This window comes from Haliaeetus albicilla, chromosome 3 (assembly GCF_947461875.1).
Source record: "Haliaeetus albicilla chromosome 3, bHalAlb1.1, whole genome shotgun sequence".
Lineage (NCBI taxonomy): Eukaryota > Metazoa > Chordata > Aves > Accipitriformes > Accipitridae > Haliaeetus > Haliaeetus albicilla.
The window spans coordinates 47963561-47974735 of NC_091485.1; the positions used below are offsets into that span (position 1 = coordinate 47963561).

Sequence of the window (11175 nt, forward strand, 5' to 3'; positions counted from 1 at the left end):
AAGTAAAAAACTCTGTAGATAGTGTTATGCCATTATAATATCTAATGGTCCTTTCCAGCCTTAAAAAGCTACATAACCATGTAATGCTCCTTCTCTTGAAGTAAGTGTGAATTTTAAGTGTTGTTTGCGTGACCAGAAGGTGCAACCTTCATCAAAATCCGAGTAAGATCCCCAAGCCTTGTGAAAGATCATCATCAATATCAGCTGCATAATAGCCTTAGATATTTTAAATAGCAAATGTGATAATTGACATTAATACTGTTGAGACTAAAATTAAACAGATTTGGCTTTCAAATCTAACAGATGCCATTTGGACAGGTTGGAATGGAGCAGAGCGGGGTCTTTGGAGGGGACCTCAAGAGGTCCTGTTCAAGCTTCAGGTCATAGAGAGACAATAGGTATTAATATAACCCCTTCACTGCAGCTTTCTAGGATGTGGGTGAGAAGAGGGGAACTGCACAGTACTCACATTATGTGACCACATGCTCAAAGGCATCACCAGTCAGTGTTTAATCAGAAAAACTGTAGTTCCTCAGTCTCCCTGTAAAAAGTCATTTGCAATTCCTGTAGGCTATGAGCTTGAGCAGTGGGATGGGCTCCATCTCCTGGGCAGGTCTCACAGGCTCTTTCAAAGCTAGAGGATGTCCTGGGGGAATACTGATAAGGCAAATGCTGAATGGAGAATAGCTGCAAATCTAACTGACTTTTACAGGACCTTGCTAGAGGACAGGAATTTTTTAGGGAGATCATCTTATTTCTCTGGACTCAGCAGTACCAGCCCTTCCCCTCACTACCACCAAAAAAAAGTGAGAAGTTGTCAAAACTTCAGTTTGACTATAAAGGCAAAGAGGTTTGATCTGATCTGCATTCTGACTCCAAAGTGATGCTTTCCCTGGGCCCTCAAATACATGATTAATTTTGAGAAGTGTACTCAAAGATCCGCAAATATTGTTTTTTATTAAAACTTTCTATATTTATTTCACAGGGAGAAGAAAGCTTGGGTCTCTCCACAGGAAAGTGGCAGTCCTTAGCAGTCCACCACTTATGCTGTCCTCTAGACAAACTAAACTGGAAGGGAGGCAGGAAGAGTGCTCCCTGTTTCAAAGGATTTTCTATTTTCTCATCTCCTTCTTTCCTTTCTATTGTTCTGCCTGATTTTCGCTGTTCTCTGTAATGGCATTTCCTTAAGGTCAATCTATTGTTATTTAGGAGTGTGATAGAGGTAACTCAGGCTGAGTCATGCAATATTTGCCAACTCCACACCTTTCAGCATTCTGCTGCAGAGAATGGAGGTAAAATAGCTGTTTGTGATGACTACTGCTTCCTATATAAAAGCTGTTTTTTTAAAAGAAAATGAGTAAGAAAAAGAGCTCTAAAAAGAAAATTACTTTTTAATGCATTCTCTTAGGATTTTCGTAAGCCTGCAATGAAACTGAAGCTGTCCAGGGCCAGCAGCATTCACAAATAATGCCTTAGTAACACATGCATGTAAATCTAAGAGAAAGAAACAGGAAGGAATTCAACAAAGTATCATATTTTAAATCCACTGAGGATGCAGAATAAGCATCAATAAGAAAAAAAAAGTCTGCCTAAAAATTCTGGTAGATTACGGAAAATCTGTCTTTCTTTTCACAAATAAAATTTTACACTGACCACGTGCAAAAAAACCCCTTAACTGGAGAAGAAAAAGTCTACATAAAGCCTACTGTGTGTGAATCATATCTAATGTGAGCCATTATTTCAGACACTGACCTTAATTTTCTTTGCAACAATCTCAGATTTCAAATTATTCTGCATTTGCCTTAAAAATTTCTGACTACTACATAAAACATCTGTATTGCAGCCCAAATGCTCAAAAGGGGCATCCTGAGATGGTTGCACATGTGGTGGTGACATGCTTGTTAATTCAAAATTTTTCCACTTGGCCGACATTAAGAAACTGTTAGAAACAAAATATGTTATACATCTGATATGGGACAATGCTGCAGAGCTGCTACTGAATGAACTAGAGCTCTGGCTAGATACATAGGCATGTGTTTACTTTTGCCACCTTAGCTCTACAAAGCAAATTTTGATAACTACATCCAAACAGAATGTTATATTTGCTTTTTTCTTCCTTTCAGATTTGCCCTTGCTGTCATTGCTCAACATTTTCCTCCCTTCCTCACACATTACAGGTGCCAGGGATGCAGCTTTCAGGGCTAACCACAGGTGTGTTCTAGTAAATGAGTCTATTCTGTTAGCTCCATATAATCTGTGGGAAAAAAGTTGCTTATATGCAATTACACATTCACTTGCCCCCCACTCCATATGAATATACATGTTACTCTAATACAGGTGTGTAATGGACCTATGCCTACTTTACCATATCAAATTCTAACCCAGTACCTGCACCCTTTTAAGGTAGTATGACCTTAAAAAAAGAGGAAAGCGTATGAAACATCTACAGTAGAGTAAATAATGTAAACAAATGCTGTGAATATTCATTATAATTCTGAAGATTTTTTTTTTGCCTATTGCCACCACTTTCATGTATTTTTCCAACAGCTGTGTTCTACTAAGAAAAAAACCCAAAACTATGGAAGATGAATTCATGGTGGGAAGATTCACACTGGAGTAAATGTATTAACATTCAATACTGTACTCTGCAAGAAAATCCAGTGACTGCATTAGGGATATTCATGATATGAGATATAAAACATCATGGTTTTCAAAATATGTCCCTAATTTGGCATGCTCAAATAAATGAGGAGAACAAATTATAAAGCCTTTGCTTTTTGCAAGTATTCAGAAAGAAATGTGATGAAGAACAAGTTTGTTCAAGACCTGTTTTTCAGATCTGCATTGACTTCTACCCACATGAATCAGTCCTTCTCAGGGAAAGTAAATGTTTCACAGACTGGATCAAACACTGGTTAATAAGTTATTTGAGAATCAATCTATATTTATCCAGGTTCTGCCTGGAAATAATTGTGGATTATTTCCGCTTCTAACTCCTCTACGTTTCTCTGTGGGTTTATCATTGAGTATTCCAAAAACAGAGTGGTAAAATGCTCTAGTTGAAAAACAAAACAGACTGGAAAAAGAAAAATGCAATAGATCTGGAAAGCTCATTTGAAATTTATGAGGGATTTGAATTTGAATATCTGAATTTGCCAGCCCACAAAGGAAGAAAGTAGGAGGCTGCGAGTGAAGAAGTTTCCTGTGGTTCTTCCTTTATAAAAAGTGACAAAGGAAGGAACTCTGTACTCAGGCAGACTTTGTAAAGCTGTTCAGTCTGTGCCTACATCAAGACTGCTGTCAGGATGGTGACGGAGCTCAGGAAAGCTTTCTGGGCATTAACTTGTATTGCTCTTACCTCTGTTCACACATCCACAACATAAGGACCCTGTCCACTGACCTGCAGCTTCCAGAAAACAGATAGGTTTGGTACACTGTATGTTCAAATAAATTGTAAGATCTTTTCTCACAGGGTGCAGAGTTTGGCAGTCTCTTTCAGTATTTGCTACTGGAGGTAACTGTATATAATGCACCCAAGACAGTTTTGCATAAACCAGGGGTTCTCCATTTCCATAATGTGGATCACATCCAAACAGAGGGACTCCTTTTTAGTCTCAAATACCACATTCAATCTTATGGGCAAATAACAATCCTACAACAGCATTTTTTTACAAGGACTTTTGATATCTTTTCACAATAATAAGCTAAAACCCAGGCAATAATACCTAGAACAAGGCAATCCAACAGACGGTTTCCTACAGAACACAGAAGTGCTGACTACTTGTGTAAATTGTTCGTGGTCTGTGGACCATGAATCATTGCATCCTTCATAAAAATAGATCTTGGAAACCTACTTATCTGAATACAATTGGTACGTGTAAATAAGGACTGTATGTAGGTTAAGAAGGCAAAAGGATACAGAAGAGCTTTCAGAAAGAATGACTGGGTTCAGGGACTTTTTGTGACTCAGGGAATGGGATGCTGTTTTACTCAAGGGCATGTGCATGCTTCTATGACAGTCATAGACCAGGGAGAGCACTGATTTTTGAAAGACAGCAGAGTAGGTTTTTAGCCATTTGGGCATTAAGAGCTGTCTTGACATAGAAAACTGGGAAAATAAAGCCACTTATTAGAACTGAGGAAGCAACTTCAGGGAGGAGCTATGGAACTCGAAAGGGCGGGTTTGAAGAGGAAGATTAACTCCCTGGAACTGTCAAGCTCGAGCTAGATGCTGAAATAAATAAACATGAAAGCAATAGTTTGCAGCTAAAAGACCTTACTGTCTCTCTTTGGTGCTACTCTGGAAGAAAAGCATAGAAACCTCTCCGAGAAGAAAGGTTGCCTTTGTCACATCTTAGTGGTAAAGTTTAAAAAACAGACAATGCTGGCTCTTAGGCAGGCAGCATAAAGAGCAGGGGGGAAGGACCTGTGCTGGCACAATGCCTCTTTTTGGTTGTGAAGTGGTAACTATGAAATGGTTCCTCAGTTTGGTTTAACTTCTTCTAAGAGATAAACTGACCTAGTAGAGGGTGAAAGGAAATTAATATAGTTCGTGACTGGGGACATGTCTTTTTTTTTGTAGGAGACGAAGAAGTAAGCAGCATACTTTTGAATTTAGAACAAATCCGAGTTCAATGAACTGATACCTGGAAGGCTGGTGACATTCATGCTTTACGCAGTGTATTAATTCAAAGGAAACCACTAGCAGCCTGTGGCCGGAATAGGTGCTTTTGACTTAAGTAAATTAATTCATTAAATTAACAAATGATGAGGCTACAACAATAGAGCAAGGAAATGAAGACATGATTATGAGGGTCAGCATAGTGTTGGCTAAGATAAAGCACAACACAGATGGCTTTTCAGAGATGACAGGCTAAAGGATTGCTGATATGGAAGATATCTACAACAACTGAGAAGTGAATTTAACAGTAGAGTCATATTGTTTTTCCATGGCCTTGAACTTTCTTTTCTTAAGCAATCAAAATTTGGCAGAGATTTTTAATGGCACTCATATGTGCCTGTTATGTTTCATAATGCTTCTACTAGAAGAATGCTTCTACTACATCTATTAAAAGGTTTATAGTTCTGCACTTTTGCATAATTATATCTGTCCTATCAGAAAAATTTCTAGGCTAGCAGTTGCTGTCACTTACCAGGTGCTGTCACAGTTAGTGACAGCAACTCTGATTAGGTTCCACTAGTTATTGAAATTAATGAAAAGTACCTGCAAATTAAGAAGTATCATTGGTATTCGTAGGGTTTTTTTTTTAAAAGCTCTGTAAGGACAGCTGAACTCTTCTGTTAAAGGAGCAAATGTAGATGAAAACTAAGCATTACAGGAAAATGTACTGTTGGCAGTATTGGAGATTTTAAAGTACAATGTTCAAATTGTTAATTTGCTAAAGGAGTTTACAACTCATGCCACCTTGTTTTCATGGAAGACTTCCAAACAAGTTTTCAACAATCATCTGAGCTGTAAGGTCAGCCTTGTATCATATGATGCGGAGATAGAAAAATCACAAGCTTGAAAAAAGGAAATGCAGAGCTGCTGTACAATTAACCATTTCCTCTTTTATATTTTGTGCATACATCTGAATAATGACTGACTGTAAATTCCACTACTTCCCATGGAAAACTAACACTAAATTTAAAAGACAATTTTTCTGCACCACATTTGTTCCTGGCTTCTATCACATTTACTGAATTTTCATATATCAATCTGTGCCTTAGGAGACCCACTCACCTTTACAAAAATGTATTTTTGAAAATAAGCCTTAAGAACCTTCCAGACTCAGGGGTAGAAAAGGAAGGAAAATCAGAACTAAGACAGGGTATGTGCTGGAGAAAAGAGGGAGTCCTCCAAGAGACCATAAATTTCTTTTCATTTTACCAACATATAGATTCATGTTGGCAATCCACGTGGCTGCTGAATCATAGATTCATTTACAAGTAACCTGTAGGTCTTAGAAATAAAAATTCAGTGCTGTAAAATCATTGTATGGGCACATAAGACCTGAGTAAATCACACGCATTTCAAATCTTCTGGTCCTGGAGATGTGCAGCACAGAATCTGCAGATAAAAGCAATGCCATCCAAAATATCATCACTTTGGGGTCTGTGGAGACAGTGGTGGGGATGTGATGTGCTGGCGGCTAGAATGATAATCTTCCACATGTTTGGTGTTAAACAAGTCTATAAATCAAGGCTCCAGGAATCAATTTTTCCCATGTTCATTTTGGGGGACAGTAAGTGAAGCTTGTCTGCATAACATGTGAATGATTCATATTTTAGGCATTTTCACCATGCCTAAGATCTCACTTGTCTCTTCCCAATACAATTCTAAGGTTTTGTACTGTAAGTCAAAAGCTTATGAAAAGGAGTTGAGATGATTTTGTGATTTATGAGAGGTAGCGACAAGCATGGAATGGATGTGCTGTGACATCTTCAGAAGATAGTTGGTCACCTGTGACCACAGCAGACCCTTCCTGGTGATTACATTGTCCCTCCCAGTCCTTTCAACTGTTTTTGTCCTGTGCCCACCAGTGCTAGAGGCTGTGAAAAGCTGGTGTCTGCTGTCTTTAGGGAAATCTGTGGATTTCATACTTGACTCACAGACATCTATGTTGCACCACTGATGATGCTAATTTACAAAGACAGTTAATACTGAGGGCTATCAGTGTATCTACTGATCATATGCATCTGGAGACTAAGAAAACATCTTCACAAGATGAAAAGAAGCAGTTTCCACCAGTGTGAATCAGTCCTAAGTATATGAGGTTTTTGCTTCATGGTTCAGCATCTGTACTACTTGCTGCACCTGAAGACAGTTATCAACAGTCAAAAGTCAGCAAGAAATCTCCCAGCAACTTCAAGAGCAAAAAGAAAAGGTGCTGAACTACTATGTATCATTCTCCCAACTCAGGGTTAAGCAACACAGTCAAAAAGTGGCAGCTACTCTTGCCCATTTCATACTCTGTGCTGAGAGAATTTTTGCCTCCCGATCTCTTAATCTAGTTCTTATCAGTGTTCTCCTTTCACTGAAAAAAAATCCAAACCACAGACAAATACATATCAGACTTAGCAATATACTTAACTGGAGAGATGAAAATAATGTCATCTATGCCTGCCCATTTATCAGCATCTTTGTTATTCTGAGAAATAGAGATGAAAAGTTAAAAAACACCAATGCATTTCAACTCTGCCATTTCTAGGATTATTCTTTCTGTGCATGCTTCTCTGCCTTGCAGGGTAAACACATAAAGCAATGAGTAGACAAGAAGCACTCCCAGCAAAAGAGAATTTACAAATCTTCAAATGATGTTGAATGTGAGTGGGCAGACCATGACAAAATGTTCGCACTTCATCAAATCTAACTAGTTTGCCACTACATATTTATGCTATAAACTGTGAACTGGAGTTCCTCTGTGGGAGAGTAACCTAAATGAAATGACAAGAAGCAAAAAGACAACTGCTTTTGCAGGTATGGGATAGTACAGGATTTGCTGGTTCCCAATTCTCTTTATTTAATTGAAAAAGTCTTTAAGAATCCATTTCCATCACCATTATTTAAATGGAATCCTAATTTACTCTCACAATTAGTTGCATTTATTCTGGAAATACAATGAGTGAAATAATGTCTTTAATCTTTGCCCTCGTTGAAATGGAATAATAATTCTACCTGTCTCATTTTCAGGTTGTGAGGCTGAAACTGTACAAGCAAGAAAGTATGCATATTCCACAGCGGTGGGTACTAGTTCAGGATTGATGTATTTTATGATCTTTAGATAGAAGTATCTTCAGAAAAGGTGTTTTGTTAAAATTAGCAGTATCGTTGCTTCTTGTGCTGATAATGAACTAATTTATGGTCACCATAGTGCAAAACTTTCAAGATTTCCCAGTGCAGCAGGTTTATGACTTCAAAATGCATAGACATTTTATTTGTATATCACTGTCTAATATTTACATAGAGTTAATCTACCAAGACATCTCCATAGAATTTACTGTGTGTTTTTGCAATAGTCATGCAGAAAAATGCTGACTGTTTAATACAGTTATGGATTGTTTTGATACAATACTGTGTAGACTGTCCATCTGATAAATTTCTAATACTTTTGACAGGATAAATTTGAAATTCAAAAGGTGATTTCGAACATGGATTTATCAACATAATGGATCAGAGGGAAATTTATTCCTTTACTTATATTATAGCACCCTTGCCTGGCTTTCAGTTTCTTAGAAGTCAGCCGTTGTTAGGCTGTACCAGTTTTGGGCCCCCAAGACAGGCAAGACATGTAAACTGGAGCAGTTGAGCAGAGGGTCCCCAAGGTGTTCAGGGCTGGAGCACTTGTGCTGTGAGGAGAGGCTGCAGAATCTGGGCTTGTCCAACCTGGAGAAGAGATGGCTTGGGTGGGGGCTCACAGCAGCCCCCGACACCTATGGGAAAGGGACCCAGAAGCTGGAGGCAGGCTCTTCATGGCAGTGCATGGTGGGAGGAGATGAGCTATGGGCAGAAGTTGAAAGAAGAGAGGTTCAGACAGAAGATAAGGAGACCCTTTCCCCCGGGTGGACAGGGCTGGGCAGGGGTGTGGGTTGCCCAGGGAGGCTGTGCCGGCTCCATCCGTGGAGGTTTCCAAGCCCTGACAGCGCACGGCCCTGAGCAGCCTGGTCTCCCTGAACGGGAGGCTGTGCTGGAGACTTCCTGACCTCCCTTCCCACCTGGTTTGCCCTGTGATCCTGTGTTGGCAACTGTCAGGAGACTGCTCGCCCATACGGACACCCATAGCTATGAGCCAAAACACACAGCCAGATCCCATGTCTCACTGTTCCTAGGAGAGCCTGAGTGAAGTTCTAACATCACCTAGGTCAAGAGCAAAATTCCCAGTGATTTTGCCAGGATATCACCCACTGTATTTTGTCTTTAACTATGGAGAAGGAATATTGGAGTTTTGCCAGCAGCTTCAGAGAGGTCACATCACACCAGATGAATAAGGGTGTCCAGCCCTGTGCTGACCAGGGAGCCTGGGTCAGCTGGAATCTGCACTCAGCTCTTAGCTAAGTACCTAAAATTAGATGGACTCAATCCAGGCATGAGAGTTAAAACAACATTAAATATTTGGGGGATTTTTTTCACATGTGCCTAATCTGAGGTTGGGCACAGCTCACTTTTCCTAGGAAGCAAATACCTATGACTGATAGTCAATTTCAAAAAGTTAACATGTACAATGTGTACATACATACATTTGCCTAAAGTGTGTGCTTGCCAGACAGTGAATAGGACTGATCTGATTTTACCTGCTGACAGTTAGATATGATCTTGTGTCCATAAAGAACTCCAGTCAGTGCTCATGCAGTTTAAATTCATAGATTCTTGCATTTCTGTTGGCATGTAATACTTATACATATATGAGGCTTGGATGTGTGTTTGAAGTCTCTTCTGTTTCTCCCTTAGATAAAGTTAAAGTTCAATGTATTTGAGATCTAAATAGTGACATAAATTAAACTCTTTATTACTTTAAAACATTAAATGAAATTCTTCTGTGTTTGTCATCCAGCCCATTCCCTGATGTGTGCTGATATATACCAGACTCAGCCACCCCCTATACTTCTGTGCTCAGTCTCTCACAACTTGACTTTTTTCTGTGAAGGCTAATTAAAAGGCAAAGGCATTAGATCAATGAAACACAAGGAAAATTGCAGAAAACATGTTGAGAATGGTAAGTCTGCCTATTGACATTTCAATCTTTGGGGAATTGCTCTGGGTAAGAGCTTATCTCTTAAGTTTCACACCTCAGCTGGATCAGTTTCCTTAGCCCAATTAGAGATGCATGTCTTTTGCTACCCTGTTTTCAGTTACATCATTTGATTTAAATGTTGTTGCACCAGAACAATTGACATACAAATTTGGCCTTTAATAAAAATCTGTTGCAGTGATGAAAACTTTATTGCATGTCATTGTATTATGTTATGAACCACTTATGCAAAGAACTCCAACAAATTTTACATTGACTCTGCAAAAACCTATGGCCTGATGAGAGCTACAGAAATGCTTGGGGGTACATAGTTAAGAGAACCTTCTTTTTGACATCACGTGGTGTAAAAATTCTTAATTTTTGGAACTCCAAGAGGCGCTCTTTTTTGTATCGTCTTAGACAGAAAGCTTTATTTAACTTTAGGTGTAATGAGAGATTTCAGTATCAAAACAGTCTTTTAAGGAGGTAAATCTTCATTTTGAATGGCAGTGATAAACATGAATTTAAAATACACCACATTCTAGTTAAGAAAAAAAAAAAAAAGAAACAAAAGTCCAAGAAAAAATATCTAGTGTTCAAGATGTCTCCATAATTAAAGCTAATTTTACTTTCTGGTCTGTATATTGCTATAACTGGATCTTTAGTCCCACACCCCTGTTTACAGTTCTTGCCTGCCCTTTGATCTGCCAACAGATTTGTGAGGAAAATTACAGGACTGGCATGCTTATAGTTCTTCTTGAATAAAGACCAGTTCCTGCCTAGAAAAGATATAGCTGGCTAAACAGCTATCAAGAGGCGAGGGTTTGGCTTGCTTTATCTGTGTTGTTGGCTCAGATATACTTTCTCTTCTATCCACAGGGCACTCCCATGAATGAGGCAAAGAGAGAGGAATATGTTTACAGTTCTTTCACTGCTCCAAAGAAAGTTCACTAAGATGCTACCAGAGGTTAAAAATAAATGAAAATGTATAGCTATTTCCAAAAGCATACAATAAATATGATTTTAAACATCACAACGTATGGATTTTTTCACTGCAGTAGTGTTTCTCCTACATGCAGATGCAGGATATCAGTATTTGAATTCTCTTCTATGCTTCTTTTCAAAGATTGAAGGAATTGCAGATATGGGTGAGAACTGAGCTCTACTTAAAAGGATCTAAAAGTACCCACTGGTTTCAATGGGATTTGAATTCGGGCCTTAGTGCTGGTATCTGGACTTGAGAAAATTTCCAGAGGCAACAGGAATGGTCACCCTATTACCACTGCAGCCAGAAAGCTGGCATCTGCCTGGCTAGAGCATTTGACTTCTTTCATTACAAATTACAATGGAATATTCATTCTGAGGGTCTGTGGCATCCCGTTCTTTAATAATGAAGTCCAAGTTTGTACAGGTAGAGGCACTTCAAAATCAATACTGTGCAGCTTGC

The 11175-nt window shown here is 38.9% G+C and overlaps 1 long non-coding RNA gene across 1 annotated transcript; it reads left to right on the top strand.

The window, feature by feature from the left end:
- The first annotated feature begins 667 nt into the window (after positions 1 to 667).
- LOC104315449 (uncharacterized) lies at positions 668 to 10738 on the top strand. Its single transcript, XR_011324073.1, has 3 exons — positions 668 to 1292; positions 2124 to 9713; positions 10608 to 10738. It is a non-coding gene; the product is annotated as an uncharacterized lncRNA (long non-coding RNA).
- The last annotated feature ends 437 nt before the right edge of the window (positions 10739 to 11175 follow it).